The sequence below is a fragment of the Rhynchophorus ferrugineus genome, unplaced genomic scaffold (assembly GCF_030347505.1).
Source record: "Rhynchophorus ferrugineus isolate W39M unplaced genomic scaffold, kcgeb_rfMv2 rfM11, whole genome shotgun sequence".
NCBI classification, from domain to species: Eukaryota; Metazoa; Arthropoda; class Insecta; order Coleoptera; family Curculionidae; genus Rhynchophorus; species Rhynchophorus ferrugineus.
In genome coordinates, this window is record NW_027472590.1 from 2,988,224 (window position 1) to 3,007,560 (window position 19,337).

The 19,337-nt window shown below is 33.7% G+C and overlaps 1 long non-coding RNA gene across 2 annotated transcripts in view; it reads left to right on the forward strand.

Moving 5' to 3' along the window:
* The window catches only part of LOC143205055 (uncharacterized), a 217,514-nt gene that overhangs the window by 154,400 nt on the left and 43,777 nt on the right, over positions 1-19,337 (forward strand). Inside the window, exon 4 of one of the 2 annotated variants that reach the window (XR_013007730.1) lies at positions 18,266-18,335. The exons of the other annotated variant lie outside the window; for it this stretch is intronic. This is a non-coding gene — a long non-coding RNA (uncharacterized LOC143205055). The remainder of the gene's footprint in view (positions 1-18,265; positions 18,336-19,337) is intronic. 2 annotated transcript variants of the gene reach the window in all.

Sequence of the window (19,337 nt, forward strand, 5' to 3'; positions counted from 1 at the left end):
TTCAAATGCTGCTGTTTTCGGCGATTTCGTCCTTCAAACGGTCCAATAACGCTATGTAATAGGCGCTGTTGATGGTCCTTTTTTTTTTCAAGGTAGTCAATGAAAATTATTCCATGGACATCCCAAAATACAGACGCCATAACCTTGCCAGCCGACTGTTGCGATTTCCCAAGCTTTGGGGCGGGTTCATCGTGTGCAGTCCACTCGGATGACTGGCGATTGGATTTCGGAGTTCGGAAATGATGGAGCCATGTTTCATCCGTTGTCACATATCGACGCAAAAACTTGGGTTTATTACGTTTGATCATCTTCAAACACTGTTCCGAATCATCAAAGCGTCGTTGTTTTTGGTGAGCTCGCGCGGCACTGACTTTGCACAGAGCTTTCGCATACCCAATATTCGTGAATCATATGATGTACACATTCAGTTGATATCTTTAGAGTGTCTGCTATTTCATTCAGTTTCAATTTACGGTCATTCAAAATCATTTTGTGGATTTTTTAAATGTTTTTTTTATTGTAATAACCTCTTTTGAGCGTTCACTACATTCACTGTCTTCGGTGTTCATTCCCGGGCAGTGTCCGGGAAATCGGCATCAAGCCAAGTTTTTGCTTCAACTGTATTTTTCCCTTCAAAAGGCAATATTTTATCAACACGCGAAATTCCTTGTTATCCTTTTTTTTCACCATAACAAAAGGTGCTTCACTGAATATGCTATAATTCACAAACTAATAATCCGACAGCTGTCAAATTTATACACGCATGTTTTGGGGGTTAGGGCTAACTAAAACATATGGATTTAATTCGAGTAGCGCCATCTATGTGTCAGACCGTGGAGTTTTCTATTGACCCGTTAATATCAACAGTTATTTACAATATTTACTATTATTATATTATTATTATATGCAGTGTTAAGAAATTAAATTAATATTTTTTATTGTATTTAAATATAAGTATTTATACGACAATTAAGCATAATCAAACATTATAGACACCGAATACCGAACTTAAATGTCCGTTTCGGAAACAAATGACTGGCGATTCGAATACATTCACAAAGCAAACGGAAATACGTCGGCTTTATGGCTTCGTACTTCCGTTGTTCGCCAGTATTTATTTCTGCAGTTTTAACCAACTGGCGTCTGCCACTTTTCGTCGACGCAGTGTGGGAAAACCCGCCGATAATCATCCTAATTTTAATAAAATCGTTCAAGCAAATTAGAGACGCTGAAAAATTGATGAGCGGGTAATTTATATATTGAGCAATCGCCTATTAAGTCTCATTATAATAATTCCCCGAACGTTTTTTCCCCTTAGATAACGCATTATGATAATGTGGTTTGATTGAAATAAATTTAAGAGGATGAAGTAATCAAATAGAAAGTTGTGAATATAACAGGTCAATTGAAAAGTCCCCGGCCTACCATAGTAAAACAATTTTTTTTTGGCAAAATTATTATTTTTTATTCAACATAATTCCCTTCAAGGGTGATACACTGATTATAGCGACCCTACAACTTCTCGATACCATTATTGTAGTGCGATTAGTCCTTTGCTTCAAAATAGGCCTCAGTTTCTGCGATCACCTCTTCATTCGACGAAAATGTCTTCCCAGCGAGCATTCTTTTGACATCTGAGAACAGGAAATAGTCGCTGGAGGCCAGATCTGGAGGACACGGTGGATGAGGAAGCAATACGAAGCCCAATTCGTGGATTTTTGACATGGTGTATTGTCTTGGTGAGGCAGCACTTTATTTTTCTTCAAACGCGGCCGTTTTTCGGCGATTTCGTCCTTCAAAGGGTCCAATAACGCTATGTAATAATCGCTGTTGATGGTTTTTCCTTTTTCAAGGTAGTCAATGATCAAGCCGAGTTTTTGCTTCAACTGTATTGTTTCCCTTCAAAAAGCAATATTTTATCAACACACAAAATTCCTCTTTATCAATTTTTTTCACAATAACAAAAGTTCCTTCACTCAAAATGCTCTAATTCACAAACTAATGATCCGACAGCTGTCATATTTATACGAATCTTTTGAGGGTTAGGGCTAACTAAAAAACATGTGATTTAATTTTAGTAGCGCCATCTATGTGTCAGGCCGGGGATTTTACAATTGACCTGTTCCATACTGATAGAAGATTCAATGGGTTCAACTACAATTTGGAAGAAAATTGGTTTTACACTTTTATTGGGTGAAATTATTTAGTGAAATGGTCTCTTACAAACCATGTATATAATAATTATCATAAGAAAGCAGCCATTGGGCACATTTTTCAACCACAGGTAATAGTCCAGATGATCTGAACTATCAGTGCATACCAGTACAGTGATATATTCAATTAATTATTGTTTATTTTATGTAGAAACATAATTTTTTACTTTTTATTACTCTTAGTAGTTCCACAATCTGCCCAATAGGCAATAAGTATTTCTTATGTTTATATTATAAATACATGACATGTAGAAATTCACTCCATCAAGTGGAGTTCACTCATCAAGTCCAATAATCAGATCAGATGGTGTTAAACGTTTTAGTCTATGCACTTCACTATCACGTCGCATATTTAGCTGATTAGCGAGTACATTGGGATGCACCGACACTCTTTCGAAGTACTTCACACAAACACGTTGAATTACACTCGTTATTGTACTCTAGAGGAACATCGGGTTGTATCACTTCATTTACAATATAGTACGGAGCATCAACAATGGCTCGCAACACCTTATTTTGGAACCGATACATGATGGATATATTAGCAATACCTTGTTATCTAATGATAATTTGGATTTGCGACCGATGAGCGTTGTTTTCGTTATAAAGAGTATGTGATTCTTCCAGGTTAGGTGTCGATCTAACTGCATACCTAGACATTTATCATCCAATTCTAATATTCCTTCAAATAACTCTAATTCGAATTTTTTGGTTTGCTTACTGATGTAATTCAGCAAGTTTGTATTTGACATATATGTCATTATTTTTCACTTTATTTTCTTAAATTTGTTCGAAATAGAGCCATGTAAAACAGTCAGCGGCAAGAAATTGTATTCAATATTGAACATATCATATATATAACCTAACCCTGGTTTGCCGGTTTGATTGACGGAGTGGTAAAGGCGACAGGACGGCCCTACTGTTGGGATAGTCGCGGGTTCAAATCCTGCTGGGATATGGTCGTAAATCTAGGTTTATGTTAGTCCTAGATGAGTGCAAAATCCGACGAGGAAAATGATCCCAGGTACGCTAAAGTTCAGGGAATTCCGAGGACCGTGGCTCGGAGCCCACGTTAAACTGTAGGTCGAGTCCAGATAAACCCATAGTTGGTAAAAGAAGACTTGGCGGTTCTTGATGACAATAGAATTATCAATGGTAACATATCATTATTTGCACGTTATTTTTACAAATTTCTTCGTAGTTATTCCATGTTTTCTCACTATATAAACCTTCTCTGAACTTGTACAGGTATATTAAAACTAAAATTAATCAAATTGGTACAACCGTTCTCGAGTGTTAGCGAGACGCAGTTTCAACGAACGGCAACTCATTTCTGTATATAAATATAGATTTGAAAAGAGTTTTAATCAACTTAGGGACTGATAGACGTTGCTACTAAACGAAATGACGTTAATACGAGTAATTTTTAGTATTTTGTGTGATTTTATAGATCGCACAGTCGTAAAACTCGTCCGTTGATTGATTTGTGGATATGAAACACGCCGGGAGATCGACGAGCGAATAAAAAACTAGACGATCCGACCGAAACCCGAGGAAGATATGCAGAAAACCGTATAAAAGAAACGTCGTGCGAGCTATAAAACGCGCATTTTAATGCCGAAATTTCGTCTGTCTATAAAAGCTCGCCCATTATTATTAGCCAGGTAAGGGACCTCGAGCGGTCACGCCCATACGTGCATTTTTTACATCGGCGAAGCGCTCTCTCGAGTGGATGGGCCCCCAGGGGGAATCAGGGGACAGGTCGGTAAATTGTGCCTTCCTGTCAAGATCCCATGCATACAAAACACCGAGTCCGAACGACGCGGACGCGCCGTTTTAATTGGAATTTGTGTTTAGACTGGGCCACGGATTTTACATCTAAATATTTTCAGTCTGGAGTCGTTAAATTCTTCCGAAGAAGATGCGTACGGAATAAGAATATCTCGCTTTTTTCTCTCCTTTTAAATCGAACCAAAGATAAGACCATCTCCGCCTCTCCTCGGTCACTTATTATTATCTTTGTCGGAATATACGTTTAGACGTATAATGCGGGCACAAATCAGTTTGAACTAAAACTCGAAAGTTTAGACGATATTGAGCAGGAAACCCGAAATATAATTGAACAAATTCAAAGTGTTGCAAAAGAAGTTAACCTAATAGCAAGAGAATAATCAGAATATTAAGTAAATTGCGCTCTTGAGGTTAGGAAATTGTAAAAAGAAAGACGAGAAGCTTGAAGAGTACGGCACTGAACCGGAAATGCTGTAGACAAAACAATATTTAATAGAATTAGTAATCAGACAAATCAAAATATTAAAGAGTACAGGCAGAATTACTTCGAAAAATATGCAAGTGAATTAAGCCAAGAAACAGACAAAGATGACTCGCCATGGAAAGCGACTTCGAGATTTAAAGGACCGATTATTAGAGTACCGCCCATTAAAATTGACCAAAATGAATGGATTCGACTCAACGTTGAAAAAGCTGAATTATTCGCAGAACATTTTCCTAACGTATACCAACCTGATCTAGATCTAGAATCCTGTTTATCAGCCCGATGTAGTTGTCAATCTGATTTCTCCAATGGAAATGACGACAACCTCAATACTCAATAATTATACTATCCTACTAGCGTTTGGTCTTTCAGTGTTCAAAATTCTTTTCCAAATTATAAAATCTACCAGATCATCTGACGAATCTAATAGTTTTTCAACTGACACCCCAGCATTCCTTCTTAGTGTATTTGTTTTTAATACATTGTTCAAAGATTCTATTGTCATATTTGTATTGATTCAAAATATCTTTTAGAATGTCTGTAAAATCAGAAATATATAAGTATAATAACAAATAGACAGAAAATGTATACAAACATGGCAATATTTCATTCTTACCTTTACTATAATCTTCAAATAAGTTCTGTTTTCATATTATTTAATATAAAAATATATCCTTTGTTCCATAACAATCTACAAACTTAGTGTTATTAAAATGATAATATTTTATTAATAATTCATACCTTATACACTTATTTTCGCATTATCTTATTGTCTTATATTACCTCTACAAAATGTAAATACAAAAATGACTTCTAAACACAACTGTGGTAAACGACAAGGCGAATATAGAAAAAGACGCGTAGTTGTCAAACATATCTGGCTAGATTAGAACAAGTGCGCATGTGCAGTTCCAGCCAAGCACTACACGTACTACTGCCAAATTGCTACAGCGGAATTACTGTTAAATGCTGGAACCATATCTTTTCGAAAGATAACATTTCGTTAGAAATTATTATAAACTATATATTAAATAAAAGAAAATGAATAATATAACCACCTGATTATGTCATAAACATATATCCCAGCTATTGAACAGGATAAATATTAATTAATTTTAATATCGAATTATAACATTCCCATAAAAAAGCTTTAAAAATTATATTTGAGACTTATTAATAAATTATTAGAATAAAGGATAATAATAAATCAAGTGCAATATAACCTGAAAATTATTATGCGTCTAGGGATGCCGAAAAAATATCCGAAATTTTTGTTAACAGATATTTTTTCAAAAAAATTAAGCATATTTCTTTAAATATTATGGAAAACCATTTAACTAATTTTAATGAACCTTCTAAATTAGTACTTATTTTTAAATATTTATATCAATATTTTTCTCGACGACCGATACCCCTAAATTATACATTATAAAAGAAGAAGAATGGAACATAACTGTATTGTTAAATGTTATGAACATGATAACAGATATTATTAATTAGTTATTACCCAGGATCATTATTATAATAGTATAATACAGCTCTCTAATAATGAAGCTATTAATGTGTTTTGTTAAAATGCCAACTATATGATTATGATTTTATTATAACTCGAAAATATACACTAATTATATTTGACAACTGTTGAAATGCTGAGTTAAATGAGTTTAATTACCAAATAATCTCAAGGGTCTTCGAATCATCAGCATCTTCCTATTTTCGGTTTAATTATAATCTATATATAGTCTGTTCAAAGTTATTTTGTACATACATCATTTAAATTTGTGACATCAAAACGTCGCAATGTTGTCACATCAACTCTGAGTTTTAGTTCAGTTTCACTTTGACATACAACAAAATTCTAATCTAAATAAAATAATTGAACAAAAATGTTATCAAATATAATTTATTTTAACATTATAGTACATCTAAGAACTATAGTGAATTATACAGCCACAATAGTTTATAGGTTAGAGTTATAACCTCTTATCATTATTGCTTTCAAGAATTTGGCATAAGTCTGACAACCGAACGACTTTGACAAGCTTATTCGTCACTCTTTTTAACTACAATAAAATGAGAAGGAAAATATTGTTTGATTCTAAAATGAATTTAGATATTACAGCAAGCAATACATTATACATCTTGATAATTCTCTTGATTTCTTGACTGACTGTGGGTATGGTCTCCATGTAGGTAATCAGTCCTATAGTATTTGGGTGCGCTAACAATACCTCTCAGAACTTTTGTTTTTCTTTGAAAAATTTGTATTTTATTAAAGTTACTCTTTGCAGAACATCTCCATAATTGAACTCCGTATGTCTATATAGATGTCAGTATTTGCTTATATAATAGCAATTTATTATGTACTGATAATTGTGATTTTCTTCCAATTAGCCAGTACATTTTCCTATATTTCAGTTCCAGCTCTTTTCTTTTCTTCTTTATATGTTCCTTCCAGAGAAGTTTTGTATCAAGATTCATTCCGAGATATTTAGCGCTGTTGCTATATGGAATGATAATATTATTTAATGTTATTGGTGCTTGTACGGTCTGTTTATAGGTGAACTGCACATGCACAGATTTACTTTCATTAATTTTTTTTTCCAAGCTCGTGTTCAATTATTTATATTGTCACATGCCTGTTGTAATTTTCGTGAGTTATTGTCTCTATACACTATTGTCTCTAACAGCTATATTCGCAGTATCATCAGCAAATGTAGCCATCGTAATATTCTCCATTTGTGGTATATCACAAGTGCAAAGTAGATAAAGCATTGGTCCCAGTACACTTCCTTGTGTTACACCTGCTTTAGCTTCTTTTATTGTAGAGTAAGCTTCTTCTTATTTGACTCTAAACATTCTGGTTGTAATGTACGATTATGATAGTTCGGTGTGTTGTTTTGGTAACATTTTCTGTAGTTTATGAACAAGGCTATGCTAAACCTTATCGGCTTGTGCTACATCTAATAATATAACCGAGCATACGTTTTTACTTTGGTAGGCTCTTTCAATAACATCTGTTATTCTGTGGACCTGGTCAATTGTTGAATGCTTTTTAATAAACCCAAACTGGTGTGTTGGTACTAGTTTTTTTCTCTCTATGAATCTTGATAATGTGTGTAAAAAAAATTAGAGTATAGTTATATTCATATATAGTAAATCTCTATTAACACCCTATTTCTGAATAAAAGAAAATATATCTAAATAAATCAAATTGACGCTCAATGAACGGAATAACTCGTTATATATTGATTCCGTAGCATCGGGAATTTTTCTCTTGATTGTTATGGCATGTCCCAGCTAAGGACACGCAATTTTTTAATTAAAAACACTCAAAACCGATTCGACTCTCGATTGTCCCCGTTAATTACAATGGAAACATGTTTCAATCAATCTTTTCCGACTACTTAACAAACTTTGTTTGTTCCCGTTGTATTTTCTGTTCTAAACCGAACATTGAAAAGGAAAATACGACGAGAATTGTTCTGATATGCCTGTATTGTGATTGTGATACATGAGCATTTGATTAACATATGTGAGGAGAGAAATAATACTAACTGTTTCGAAGATATGGCAAATGCATTAAGGAGAAAGCAGTGCTTAAATGTAGTTTTATCAAGTAAGATATATACAGGTATTAACAGAATAAACTAAGGAGAAATACAGTGATATCAAAATGACATTACAAGGAAGCACTGTACCAAAGGAAATAGTAACAAAATACAATTGTTAATTAGGTGGATTAGGCTTCTAAGACATACTACTATACTAAAGAATACGCCTAGAACTCTACCTCATAGGTGGTGTGAATAAGAGTCAAATATAAATATAATAAAACTGTACAAAACTCTACAAAAATGTAAAGATAAATTACATTCGATAACATTTGTGTTCCATTAATTTATTTAGATGAGAATTTTGTTATGTCTGAGTCAAAATGAACTAAAACTCAGACTTAGTGCGGCAACATTGCGTCTTTTTGACGTCATCAGTTTATATAAAGTGACTTCACTATTTTATTGAACGGACTATATGTTAATATTCCTGATAAATTTATAAGCAATATCAATTATGTTTTAATAAAGTGCCGAAATGATCTAATGATTATTTAAATAACGGTCATCGAAAAAACTCCGGTCTACGTATAAGTCCGCGGGTTCGAACTACTTAGCGCCGCTGCGTTAATGTTTTATTAGTTTCCCGATCGTTTTTCCACGATGGCTATGGCGGAAACGAAGCTGATAGAGAAATTAATAAAGGGCCGCCGGTATGCCGGTGTCCTTTATTATTTTTAACCGCTAATGTTTATAGATTTTCGCTAGGGCCGCGATATAAAAATCTATACGCGGTAATTGCGCGGCCGACATGGAATAAAATAAAAATTTCCCGACAATCGAACTTGTCCATTAAAAAAAAAGAGAACATCTATCAGTTTGCACGAAACATGACACAGAGGCGTAGTATTTCCTGGTTAAGGTCGGTAATAACAGGTCAATTGAAAACTCCCCGGCCTACCATAGTAAAACACTTTTTTTTGGCAAAGTTATTTTTTTTTATTCAGCATAATTCCCTTCAAGGGTGATACACTAATTATAGCGACCCTCCAACTTTTCGGTACCATTTTTGTAATACGATTTGTCCTTTAGCTCAAAATAGGCCTCAGTTTCGGCGATTACCTCTTGATTCGACGAAAACTCGGCATCAAGCCAAGTTTTTGCTTCAACTATATTTTTTCTCTTAAAAAAGCAATATTTTATCAACACACGAAATTCCTTTTTATCAATTTTTTTCACAATAACAAATATTGCTTCACTCAAAATGCTATAATTCACAAACTAATGATCCGACAGCTGACAAATGTATACAGGCTTCTTTGAGGGTTAGGGCTAACTAAAAACATATGGATTTAATTCTAGTAGCGCCATCTATGTGTGAAGCCGGGGACGTTATTAACTAAGCATACGTCTTAGTATGGTTTATATGGAAAATAGACAAAATAATAAGTATGCCAAACTCAGTTTAGATAAACGAAAAATCCCTTTTAGACTAGTTACACTAGTTAATATGAGACAGAATAAAATCTGATGCGTCGCACCGTTGGCCGACACAGTTGTCATATGTCAATGTAAGAATAGTTAAATTCTCAAAGTTTGAGGAACCAAATCAGGAATATCAATTAAAATAAAATAGAACTTTATAGCCAAGAAACTACTGATGATATCAGTCTATCTCCACCCAATCAGCAACAAGCAAAAGTGTGAATCGAAATATTAAAAATATCTAGATATATGAACGAATTAGGAAATAAATTAACGAATTTCGAAGAAAGAACACAATCTTCATAGAGTGATGTCCAGATCACTGAAGTTTTAAGATTAACGACTAAAGCAAAGCAAATCTCCCACCCGTAAGACTTTTGCGGTACTATTCCGTGATCATATTGTAATTTCTGATTGGATTCTTGGATAGCTTCGTAGTAGGGATGCCGAAAAAATATCGATATATTGATATTTACAGTTTTTCGTTGGTTACCTAGGGACAAGCATTGGTAATTAGCCGAAGAGCTTTATTTTGGAAATATTAGATTACTAGTCGGTTTTATGATAAACTGGTATTGAAATTTCTTTGATCTTTTATCAAGTTGAGAGTATCCTCCGACTAACAGATACAATTGTTCTATCTTGAGTCTAATCTGCTCAGCTGCTTGTATGATGGATGCCGTTATACAAAATAAAAAGGACATTGAACTTATATTGTCATAATTAGCACAATATCTAAAGCTGTTGTTTATTAGACAACTAATCTGCATAAAACATTCGAAAAAAAGTGTAAATAGCTGACACGCGCCAAACGGTGAAACCCTGATGACGAGTATTACGCAAGAAACACCAAATGTTTCTGTCTCTGCGCTCGACTCCGTCGGACATTTCGACTTTCTCGTCATTTCTGCCTAAATTAGAATACAAATGGCCTCATTCAAGTTATGAATTATGTGTTTTTTTTTGTCGTTAATTAATTTTCATAATTCATCAACAATGATTAAGTAATAGGCTAGATGACTATTTTTGAAAACATACTTTATAAAAAAGCTACTAAGTATTGGAATAATAGTAATTTCTGCAAAAAAGAAGGAAGACGGTATGTATTTTTAAAAGATTCGAATGCCAACCAGGCAGAAGAAAATAGACTTTTAATTGGTCTTACTTAACATTCGCTGCTGTTCACTAGTAGACCTTCAACAAGTATCAATCAAATCGCAATTCAATCAAGTGTGATTTTTATTGCCTTGTCATCTAGCTTATTGTGTGTTTGGCTAATGGCTTTAATGACTTTAACACCGCTCTTGGTGGGATATCTGGACGCCACTGCTTGGAAACCATAATGGCAAGCGCGTTTCTGTACACACGGTCCAATCCCCGTCTAATGGCAAGTTTTCCTGGCCCGTTATCGATTGTGAATTACCATCATTTTCGTGAAAAAGCCAATGCGCATTACGGATTAATTATTAACGATGTGCCACATGAAAAAACGTCCTATAGGTACAAACAAACTGGCCGCAAATAAATTGGTTAGACGCCCGAAGTAGAACGGAGCGAAGCCTTCAATCCATTACGACGTCAATTGCTTATCTATCGGAATTGTCCAAATTAACAAACACACACACCCTACAGGACGTGTACTTTTATTGTTTCCCTTCGTAGACACATTTATTTAAAGGTACAAATGTGCTTCGTTAGTTCGAACTAATATTGTATCGTTTCTTCGTTTACTAGTTTTAAAATGTTATCAGACGGTACTAAATCTAGCGAATAAGCTGGATATTCGAACGATTCGTACTTGTACTGGGTACAAACAGTTATAAATAGCGTTGGGAACTATCGACTGAAAACAGTCGAAACGGTCGCTAGTCGCAAAACAGTCGAAACAGCCGATATTCAAAAAACTAGCATGTCGAGTGCACGGTTAGGCTGTTTTGTTCAATTCGAGATGTCAGATGAAGATGTACGAACCCTTTCCTGTATAAATTACGAGAGAGGAAAGGACGGAGTCTATATAACGAACTCTATATAACTGATTCTTGTGATAATATGTCACAACACTTTAGCAAATTGTTGCTGTAGATATTTTCATTCCTTTTTGATTGTTTAAAACCATCAAAGAAAAATTTCAACTATGAATTCACCACTCTCTGTCTCTCAATTGACGCCTTCAAACTTGTTTGTCTATCCAAGCCGTTCTTTATGATTAAAATCGGAAGTACGACTATTAAACAATCGAATCAAACTCAACAGCTGGCCAATGATGAAGCGAGCAATTAATACGATCTCAATATATGTTCATAAGTTCTTAAGCTTCCACAAGTTTGTCTTGGACTCACTTGAATGACTTTCTGCAAGTTAAACTGGAATGAGCGATTTATTTTTTAAACAATTAATTTTACATTACAATTATGCACTTAATTAACGATTGTATATCTGAGTAATGTACTTTACTTTCATTAGAGGGCATATTTATGTTTTACGCTTAGTTCTTGTTTCTTTCGATGCAATGTATCCTTGTAAAGTCATTATGATATTACTATATTTCTTTTTAGTTTGTCCTGTTATTATCTGTATACATCTTTCATGATAAAACTGCATTTAATCACTGCATTCTCCTTAATGCTTTTGCCATATTTGCGGAAGAGTTAGTTTTATTTCTCTACTTATAAATATTAATCAAACGTTCATGTATATTGTGAAGAATAACACGCATGCTCATAAAGCTTTCACACTATAATATAATTCTCTACAATTAAAGTATATTAATTGTATACTGACCTTTAGTGGTTTCCTTTTTCATCACCCTGCCTTGGTAATCGTCAGCATTGAATCATAAACCAACATTCATACAGTTTTATTCAATCACAGTCACTTTCAGAAATACTAGTCAAGTTAATAACCAAGCTGTTTATTTCCAATCTATTAAAAACTGGCTCAAAATTCTACCATTTGTCAATTTCTTTTTCAATGTGACTGATCGAGATTATACAAATCGAAGGTGTTATTTTCGACAGTGCCTCTTTCCATAAATCCAAACTTTGCATAATGCATTGATGTACTATGTTATGACTAATTAAACCTAATCGATAGTTATTCCAACGTTTACCTTTTTCCATGAACCTTTGTTGTCTTTACACTATATTTATTATCATCTTGCCATGGGCAACCCAATGTACCATTCTGAAATATTCATGTCTCTTTTAAATATATAAATTCATATAACTCTTCCTTGATTTTGTTATATGTTTTTAAAAATTGTATTCTTTTAAAAGCAATCTCTGGAAGTTCCATTAAATCCCTTCGTGGTTTATCTTTACACCACTTAAATCCAATATTATCCAACAATGTATGAACGGATGTACTACATCTTTCAAATAGCTGTATATCTTTTGGATCTTTGTGGATAATACCCAGACTAACAGTTTTCTCTGAAATAATTGTATTAAATTATGTTTCGATTGAAAAAACTACTTACTGTTTTATACATTTCGTATATTTGATCTCTGAATCACCAAGATTGAGCTTGATTCGTCACGTGTTTCGCATAAACACGGTGTTTTTTTGACGAATTTTTTATTTTTTGAGATATTTTAGTTACACTGTCCATACTAATATACAGTGTACAAAAGTAATATACAAAAATATTTTCAATAAAGAACATATATATATATATATATATATATATATATATATATATATATATATATATATATATATTAAATTAATTGTATTAAAATTAAGTCGATACATAACTTACAATATTTATTGTAAATTCATTAACATTAATTTACAGTTTATTTTGCATTCAAATATTCTATTAGCCAAAATCTGTTTTCCTATATTTAGTTTCGTAAATAAATCATGAACAAAAAATTACCTCGCCCAAAAAAAGAAACACTTTAGTGGGAAACCATTCATTTCGATAATAATAACAAATCAGACTGATGATGTGGTGTTTGCTATGACATCAAACATGACGTCAAACATAATTGTTCTATTCTTGAACGAGCTGGTGAATTATTAAAGCGACTATGTCTCATTATCGCCAGAGGAAAAGGTTTTAGTGGACTGAACGATTTTAAATTTGCCTTCCATCAATTTATTATTTATCAAAATACGAAAAATATAATTCGGACGTATAATTTAGCTTTTAGAGAAGGGCGTGTCTCTATTTAACTTTGCACCATTCTCAAAAGGATACAATATATTTATAATTATTTATGAATATCTATTCATTAAAAATAAATGAAGCAATGAAAGTACCTACTGTTTAAATCTCTCTTTCAAAGGTGGTAAAAAACTACTGTTAAGGAAGTAGAGTAAACAAATAATAAACATGGAAATTATACCCAAAAAAGCTCCATTCGATTTCAAAACAAAATCTGTCGACTACAACAATAAGTACAAGTTTTAAAATATTTTTTTATTAGAAAGATATTTTGGAATTAAACAAGAAGATGCTTATTCTCGTCTTTCACCTCTTCATTCGACGAAAATTTCTTCCCATCGACCATTCTTTTGAGATCTGACAACAGGAAATCTGGAGAATACGGTGGATAAGGAAGCAAGTCGAAGCCCAATTCGTGGATTTTTGACACGGTGCATTGTCTTGGCGATACAGCACTTTCTTTTTCTTCAAATGCGACCGTTTATCAGCGATTTCGTCCTTCAAACAGTCCAATAACGCTATGTAATAGTCCCTGTTGATGGTCCTTCCGTTTTCAAGGTAGTCAATGAAAATTATTCTATGAACATCCCAAACTACAGACGCCATAACCTTACCAGCCGCCTGTTGCGTTTTTCCACGCTTTGGAGCGGGTTCATTTTGTGCAGTCCACTCGGATGACTGTTGATTAGACTTCAGAATAAAATACACTGCTCAACTCGTCGTTGTTTTTGATCAAAGTAAGCTCGCGCGGCACCTACTTTGCACAGAGCTTTTTCATACCCAAATATTCATGAATGATATGATGTACACATTCAGTTGATATCAGATGAGTGTCTGCTATTTCATTCAATTTCAATTCAATGTTTTCGTCGGTATCAACCTCTTTTGGGCGTCCAATGCGTTCACCGTCTTCGGTGCTCATCATTTCACCACGTCTAAACTTAGCATACCAATCGTTGATGGTTGATTTTCCTGGGGTAGTGTTTGCTTCAACTGTATTTTCTCCATCAAAAAGTAATATTTTATCAACACGCGAAATTCCTTTTTATCCATTTTTTTCACAATAACAAAAAGTGCTTCACTCAAAATTCACAAACTAATGATCTGACAGCTGTCGAATTTGTATCTTTTGAGTATTGGGGCTAACTAAAAAACATATGGATTTAATTCTAGTAGCGCCATCTATGTGTCAGGCCGGGTACTTTTTAATTAACCTGTTATATGTATGAGATTTTTGAATATTGGTTATAGCCAGGTATTTTAAATGTATATTTTAAACCCTCATGCCAAACTTTATCGTAATCTTGAGCAGCATCTAAAAATATATTATATATAATGTGAACCTGATCAATCATGGAGTGTTATTTCCTAAATCCAAATTGGTACTCTGGAATAAGATATGTTTCCTCAATGATTGGTTATACCCCTTTCAATAGAAGTTTTTCAAATAATTTGGACATTGTTAGCAATAGTGATGTTGGCCGGTATGCTTGTGGGACATAATGCAGTCTGAACGAAGCAATTGTTAGGTTGATGATCTTAATTAGTGCTTCCTTAGAGTTCCTTTAATATTTTCTCGGTAACAAGGTCAAAGAAAAAAGTCCTTTTTGCGCTAATATTATTTTCTATTTCTTTGTCAACTTCAGTTAGAGTGACAAATGGAATTTTCACCCTCTCCTGTCTAATGATGCAGGATGGTTATTTAACGAAATCTAAATATCTGTCCTCTCGAGGTGGTCTGTCATCAAACCAGAAGATATCCGGTCCTACCCAACCTGGTTACTGGCGTGACTGGAATGGTTATTTCTTGTCGAATTTTCCACTGTTGCGTTTACAATTATAATCACAAAAAATATCGATGCCTCAGCAGGATCATCTGGCAGTCATCTGTATTTTTTTTTAAATCGAAAATTGAATAAAATTCCAACACGAAACTTGATATCCCACTACAAACGACGAATCTTTCACATTATATCAAAAATGTTATCACCCCTTTCATCTTCTAAGCGACACGATAAACCCGAATAATAAAAAAAAAAGAGTCATCCACCCAGAGACCGAGAAGAAAAGAAAAAAAACACAGTCGCGATAAATTTCCTTTCTTTTTTCTCCTACGTTATCTGCGTCTATTCGACGTGTAGGTACCCGAAAAAAAAAACACGCTCGAAAGGGTTACAGACGGCGGAGCAGGTTATTTTCATCCTCCAGGCGGCCCTACGAGAGGCCTGGGAACCGAACGAACGCACACGCAACAGCCCCCGTCATCTCAGACGGCTCTCTTGTGCGATTCCTTCATGCCCAAGAAAGGAATTAACTTCTCCGAGACCAGACAGAGACGTACTAATAGCGTCGTTATCCAGGAACCGTAAATGGGGGCTTTATAGTCACTCTTTTTTTATATCTATATCATTTTTTTCGTCAAATAAAAAACATATTTTTGACAGCACGGCGGGATAATGGAAACCTTTACAAAAGAGAAATAATCAACGCCAAAACCATTGTTATATCAAAAAACTATCAACTAATATTGGTTGTTTTTAATATGAAATATTTAACGAAAAAAAAAACGAAATAATTTAGGAATAGTGAATTAATTTTAAAGGATATTGTTTTTATTCAGAACTTTGTTAAAATGATGTAAATATGGACGCATTTTGAAATACATTTGTATAGAAATGGAGGATCAGGCCATTCAAACTATGCTGCATGAACAGGAACTATTAAAAATTATTTTATCCTGTGTCTTGGTGTTCAAAGATCATTTTTCTTGTAAGGTTGGGCTATATTGCAATAGATGCAGTTATCCCGGAATCGTTTCATTCACTGTGAGACTCTCTGTACAGAAATGTCCCAAAAGCACTAGAGACCTTTCGACATACTTTTCTTTGAATTTAAACAGAAAAAGTGATAAATGAGATCACAGAATAATTAAGGAAAAAATCGTTGTGGACTTTAATGCTAATCAGACAACCATAAGTTTTAAATTTGTTTGTCAAGTTTCTTTAACTTCTTACATAACTACTTTAAATAACATCAAATCTTCTTCTCATTTTTACTCATCGGAGCTTCGATGTTGGAACATCAGTTTACAATTTTTTAGCTAACATTATGATAAGAACCAGTATTGTTAAAATATTGACATTTACATAACTACTTAATGGTAATTTTTGGCAATTTTCAAACTTTTTATTATAACATTATTTCGAACAGATATACATCGCTCCCATGACCTCTTTTGTGCGATTCTTTATTCCCAAGAAAGGAATTAAGTTCTCCTAGACCAGACAGAGACGTACTAATAGCATCGTTATCCAGGAACCGTCAATAGGGGCTTTATAGTCAGTCTTCTTTTATATCTATATGATTTTTTTAGTTAAATAAAACAAAAAAAAAAATTTTTGAACCTTTTAAAACCTTTTAAAAAAGAAAAATATTTAACGCCAAAATCAAGCTGAAAATATTGTTAAATCAAAACACTACCAACTAAAATGGTTATTCTTAAGACAAAACTGATGATTTTTTTTTCTGTCTTTGCTAAAGTATTAATAAATTACGAGTGTTTCTACTGATTTGGATCGCTAAAATTTGTTTACATTTTCCATATACACTTATATACATGCATATACACTCAGGACATTTTTTTGCCATTTTCAAACTGTTTCTAGTAACTTTTATGTAAATGAAGATACATCGCTGAAAATATCAGTATATATGTAAAAATTTTTACTTAATTGTATGCTGATATTATTTTCCTTGAAATTATTATGAGTTCAAAGATTGTTCTACCAAAATATTAAAAATTGAAATATTTGAAATTGTTATTTTGATCGTTGTTTCAAAAAATATTTAGTTATGACGAAACTGACGATATTTTCGTTTTGTTCACTACAATATTGATGAAATATTAAACTAATTAAACTTAACTTATTTTACACATCTTCCAAATATATATAGTCAGAAATAATGGCATTTTTTGACTTGGATTGTCGAACTTTTCTTATAACTTTGGTTTAAACAAAGATACATGACTGAAAATATTAAGACATATGTAAATTTTGATGCTTAATCTGGTGATATTATCTTCCAAACTTTGCTTATGTTGATATCTTATCGCTACCTACCACCATCACCAACGAAAAAACTCATTTAAGCCGGTCACCAATAAAAAAATTTCGACGAATTATCAAGCCATACCCGTCGGTCTTATCCCAACCCTGGTGTTCACCCTTTCAAGACACTTGTCTCCTAGATGCCGGGGTCAAGGTCTGGGGCGACGGCGGCATTTCCTCCCCCACCCACCTGCACCAGACCCCGTCAGGACGCTTTCGACTCGCGGCGTTCGCTTCTTGCGTAAAATAACGATGTGAATAAACTTGGATTTTATCATGGTATGATAAACAAAGGGCGTTGGTCGGGGCAATTTTCGAGGAAGTGCCTGTACGAGACGGAATAAGATGGGTCTCTGTATTTAAAATGGCGCCTCCCCTTCTTTTTTCGAACCAAATTGGTTTGATCCAAGCAATTATCAAATATTTTGATAGATAAACTGCATCTTTCTATTGTACAGGTCCCAGAAATCGATCAATCGATAGAAACAGGTGAAAATCAAGTGGAGCAACATCTGGAGAATACGGCTGGTAAGATTAGTATTCCTAAATATTTTCGTTAAGGAAACCAATTTCATTTCCACTTTACTATTACCTAATATTGATAAGGCAACTTTAGATGCACACCAACTGCAAAAATATTAGTACAGTTGTAATATATGGTGTCTACAGACACTTGCTAAATGAAATTTTGTTATCATTACTTGATAATTAGGAGATTTACCAACTTTACTTGTAACAGATAGGATAATGTGCTAGATAAGCTTCAAAACTGTCCTACAAATTGCGTTTTTTAAAATTTTTATGAAGATATATCAATGCTCAATTTTACCCCAATTACACTTAAACAAACACATTGAAAAGTTTTAAAATTTTAATATAGATCAAAATGTAATGAATATCTCTATAAATTCAATAAAAATATTTTACTATTACATATTCAATGAACGCAAACATTATTTAGTCAATGTTCGAAACAGTTGTCAGCCCCTCCGCGTATATACATGTTTTTTTTTGGGCTAAACAGATTTGTAAAACCATCCGTCCCTGTGCGTTATTCCAGCAGACGGTAATAGACCGTGTTATGGTTTAAATAAACTGTAATTAGATGCGGACACTTTTAGAGTTCAAGGACATCCTACTCTGCGCGTAATTGGACGCAAAGCATCAGCTATATTTAACGGTTGTAGTTCAGTTAACAGGGTAGTCTGCAGCGACTGCGGTGGAATTAAGGAGTCATACATAGATATATACTGTTCACAGATCAAGTATCGCAAAGATATTGTGAATTTTTCAGTAGTGGGCAATAAGTATTTCCTATGACAATTATTATATGCGTTTGAACAAATTATTAAAGAAAAAAATCATATTAAAAAATGTAGTTAATTCGTCATAAACAAACTTACTGTTTAGAAAGGATTTTGGAATGGATTGGTGGAATGGAAGGATTCACAAAAAGCAGATTTTTTTTCTTCTGGTCTAAAACCATCCTGTGGAATGCATGACGCATACGTGGTGGCGGAGACTTGCCCT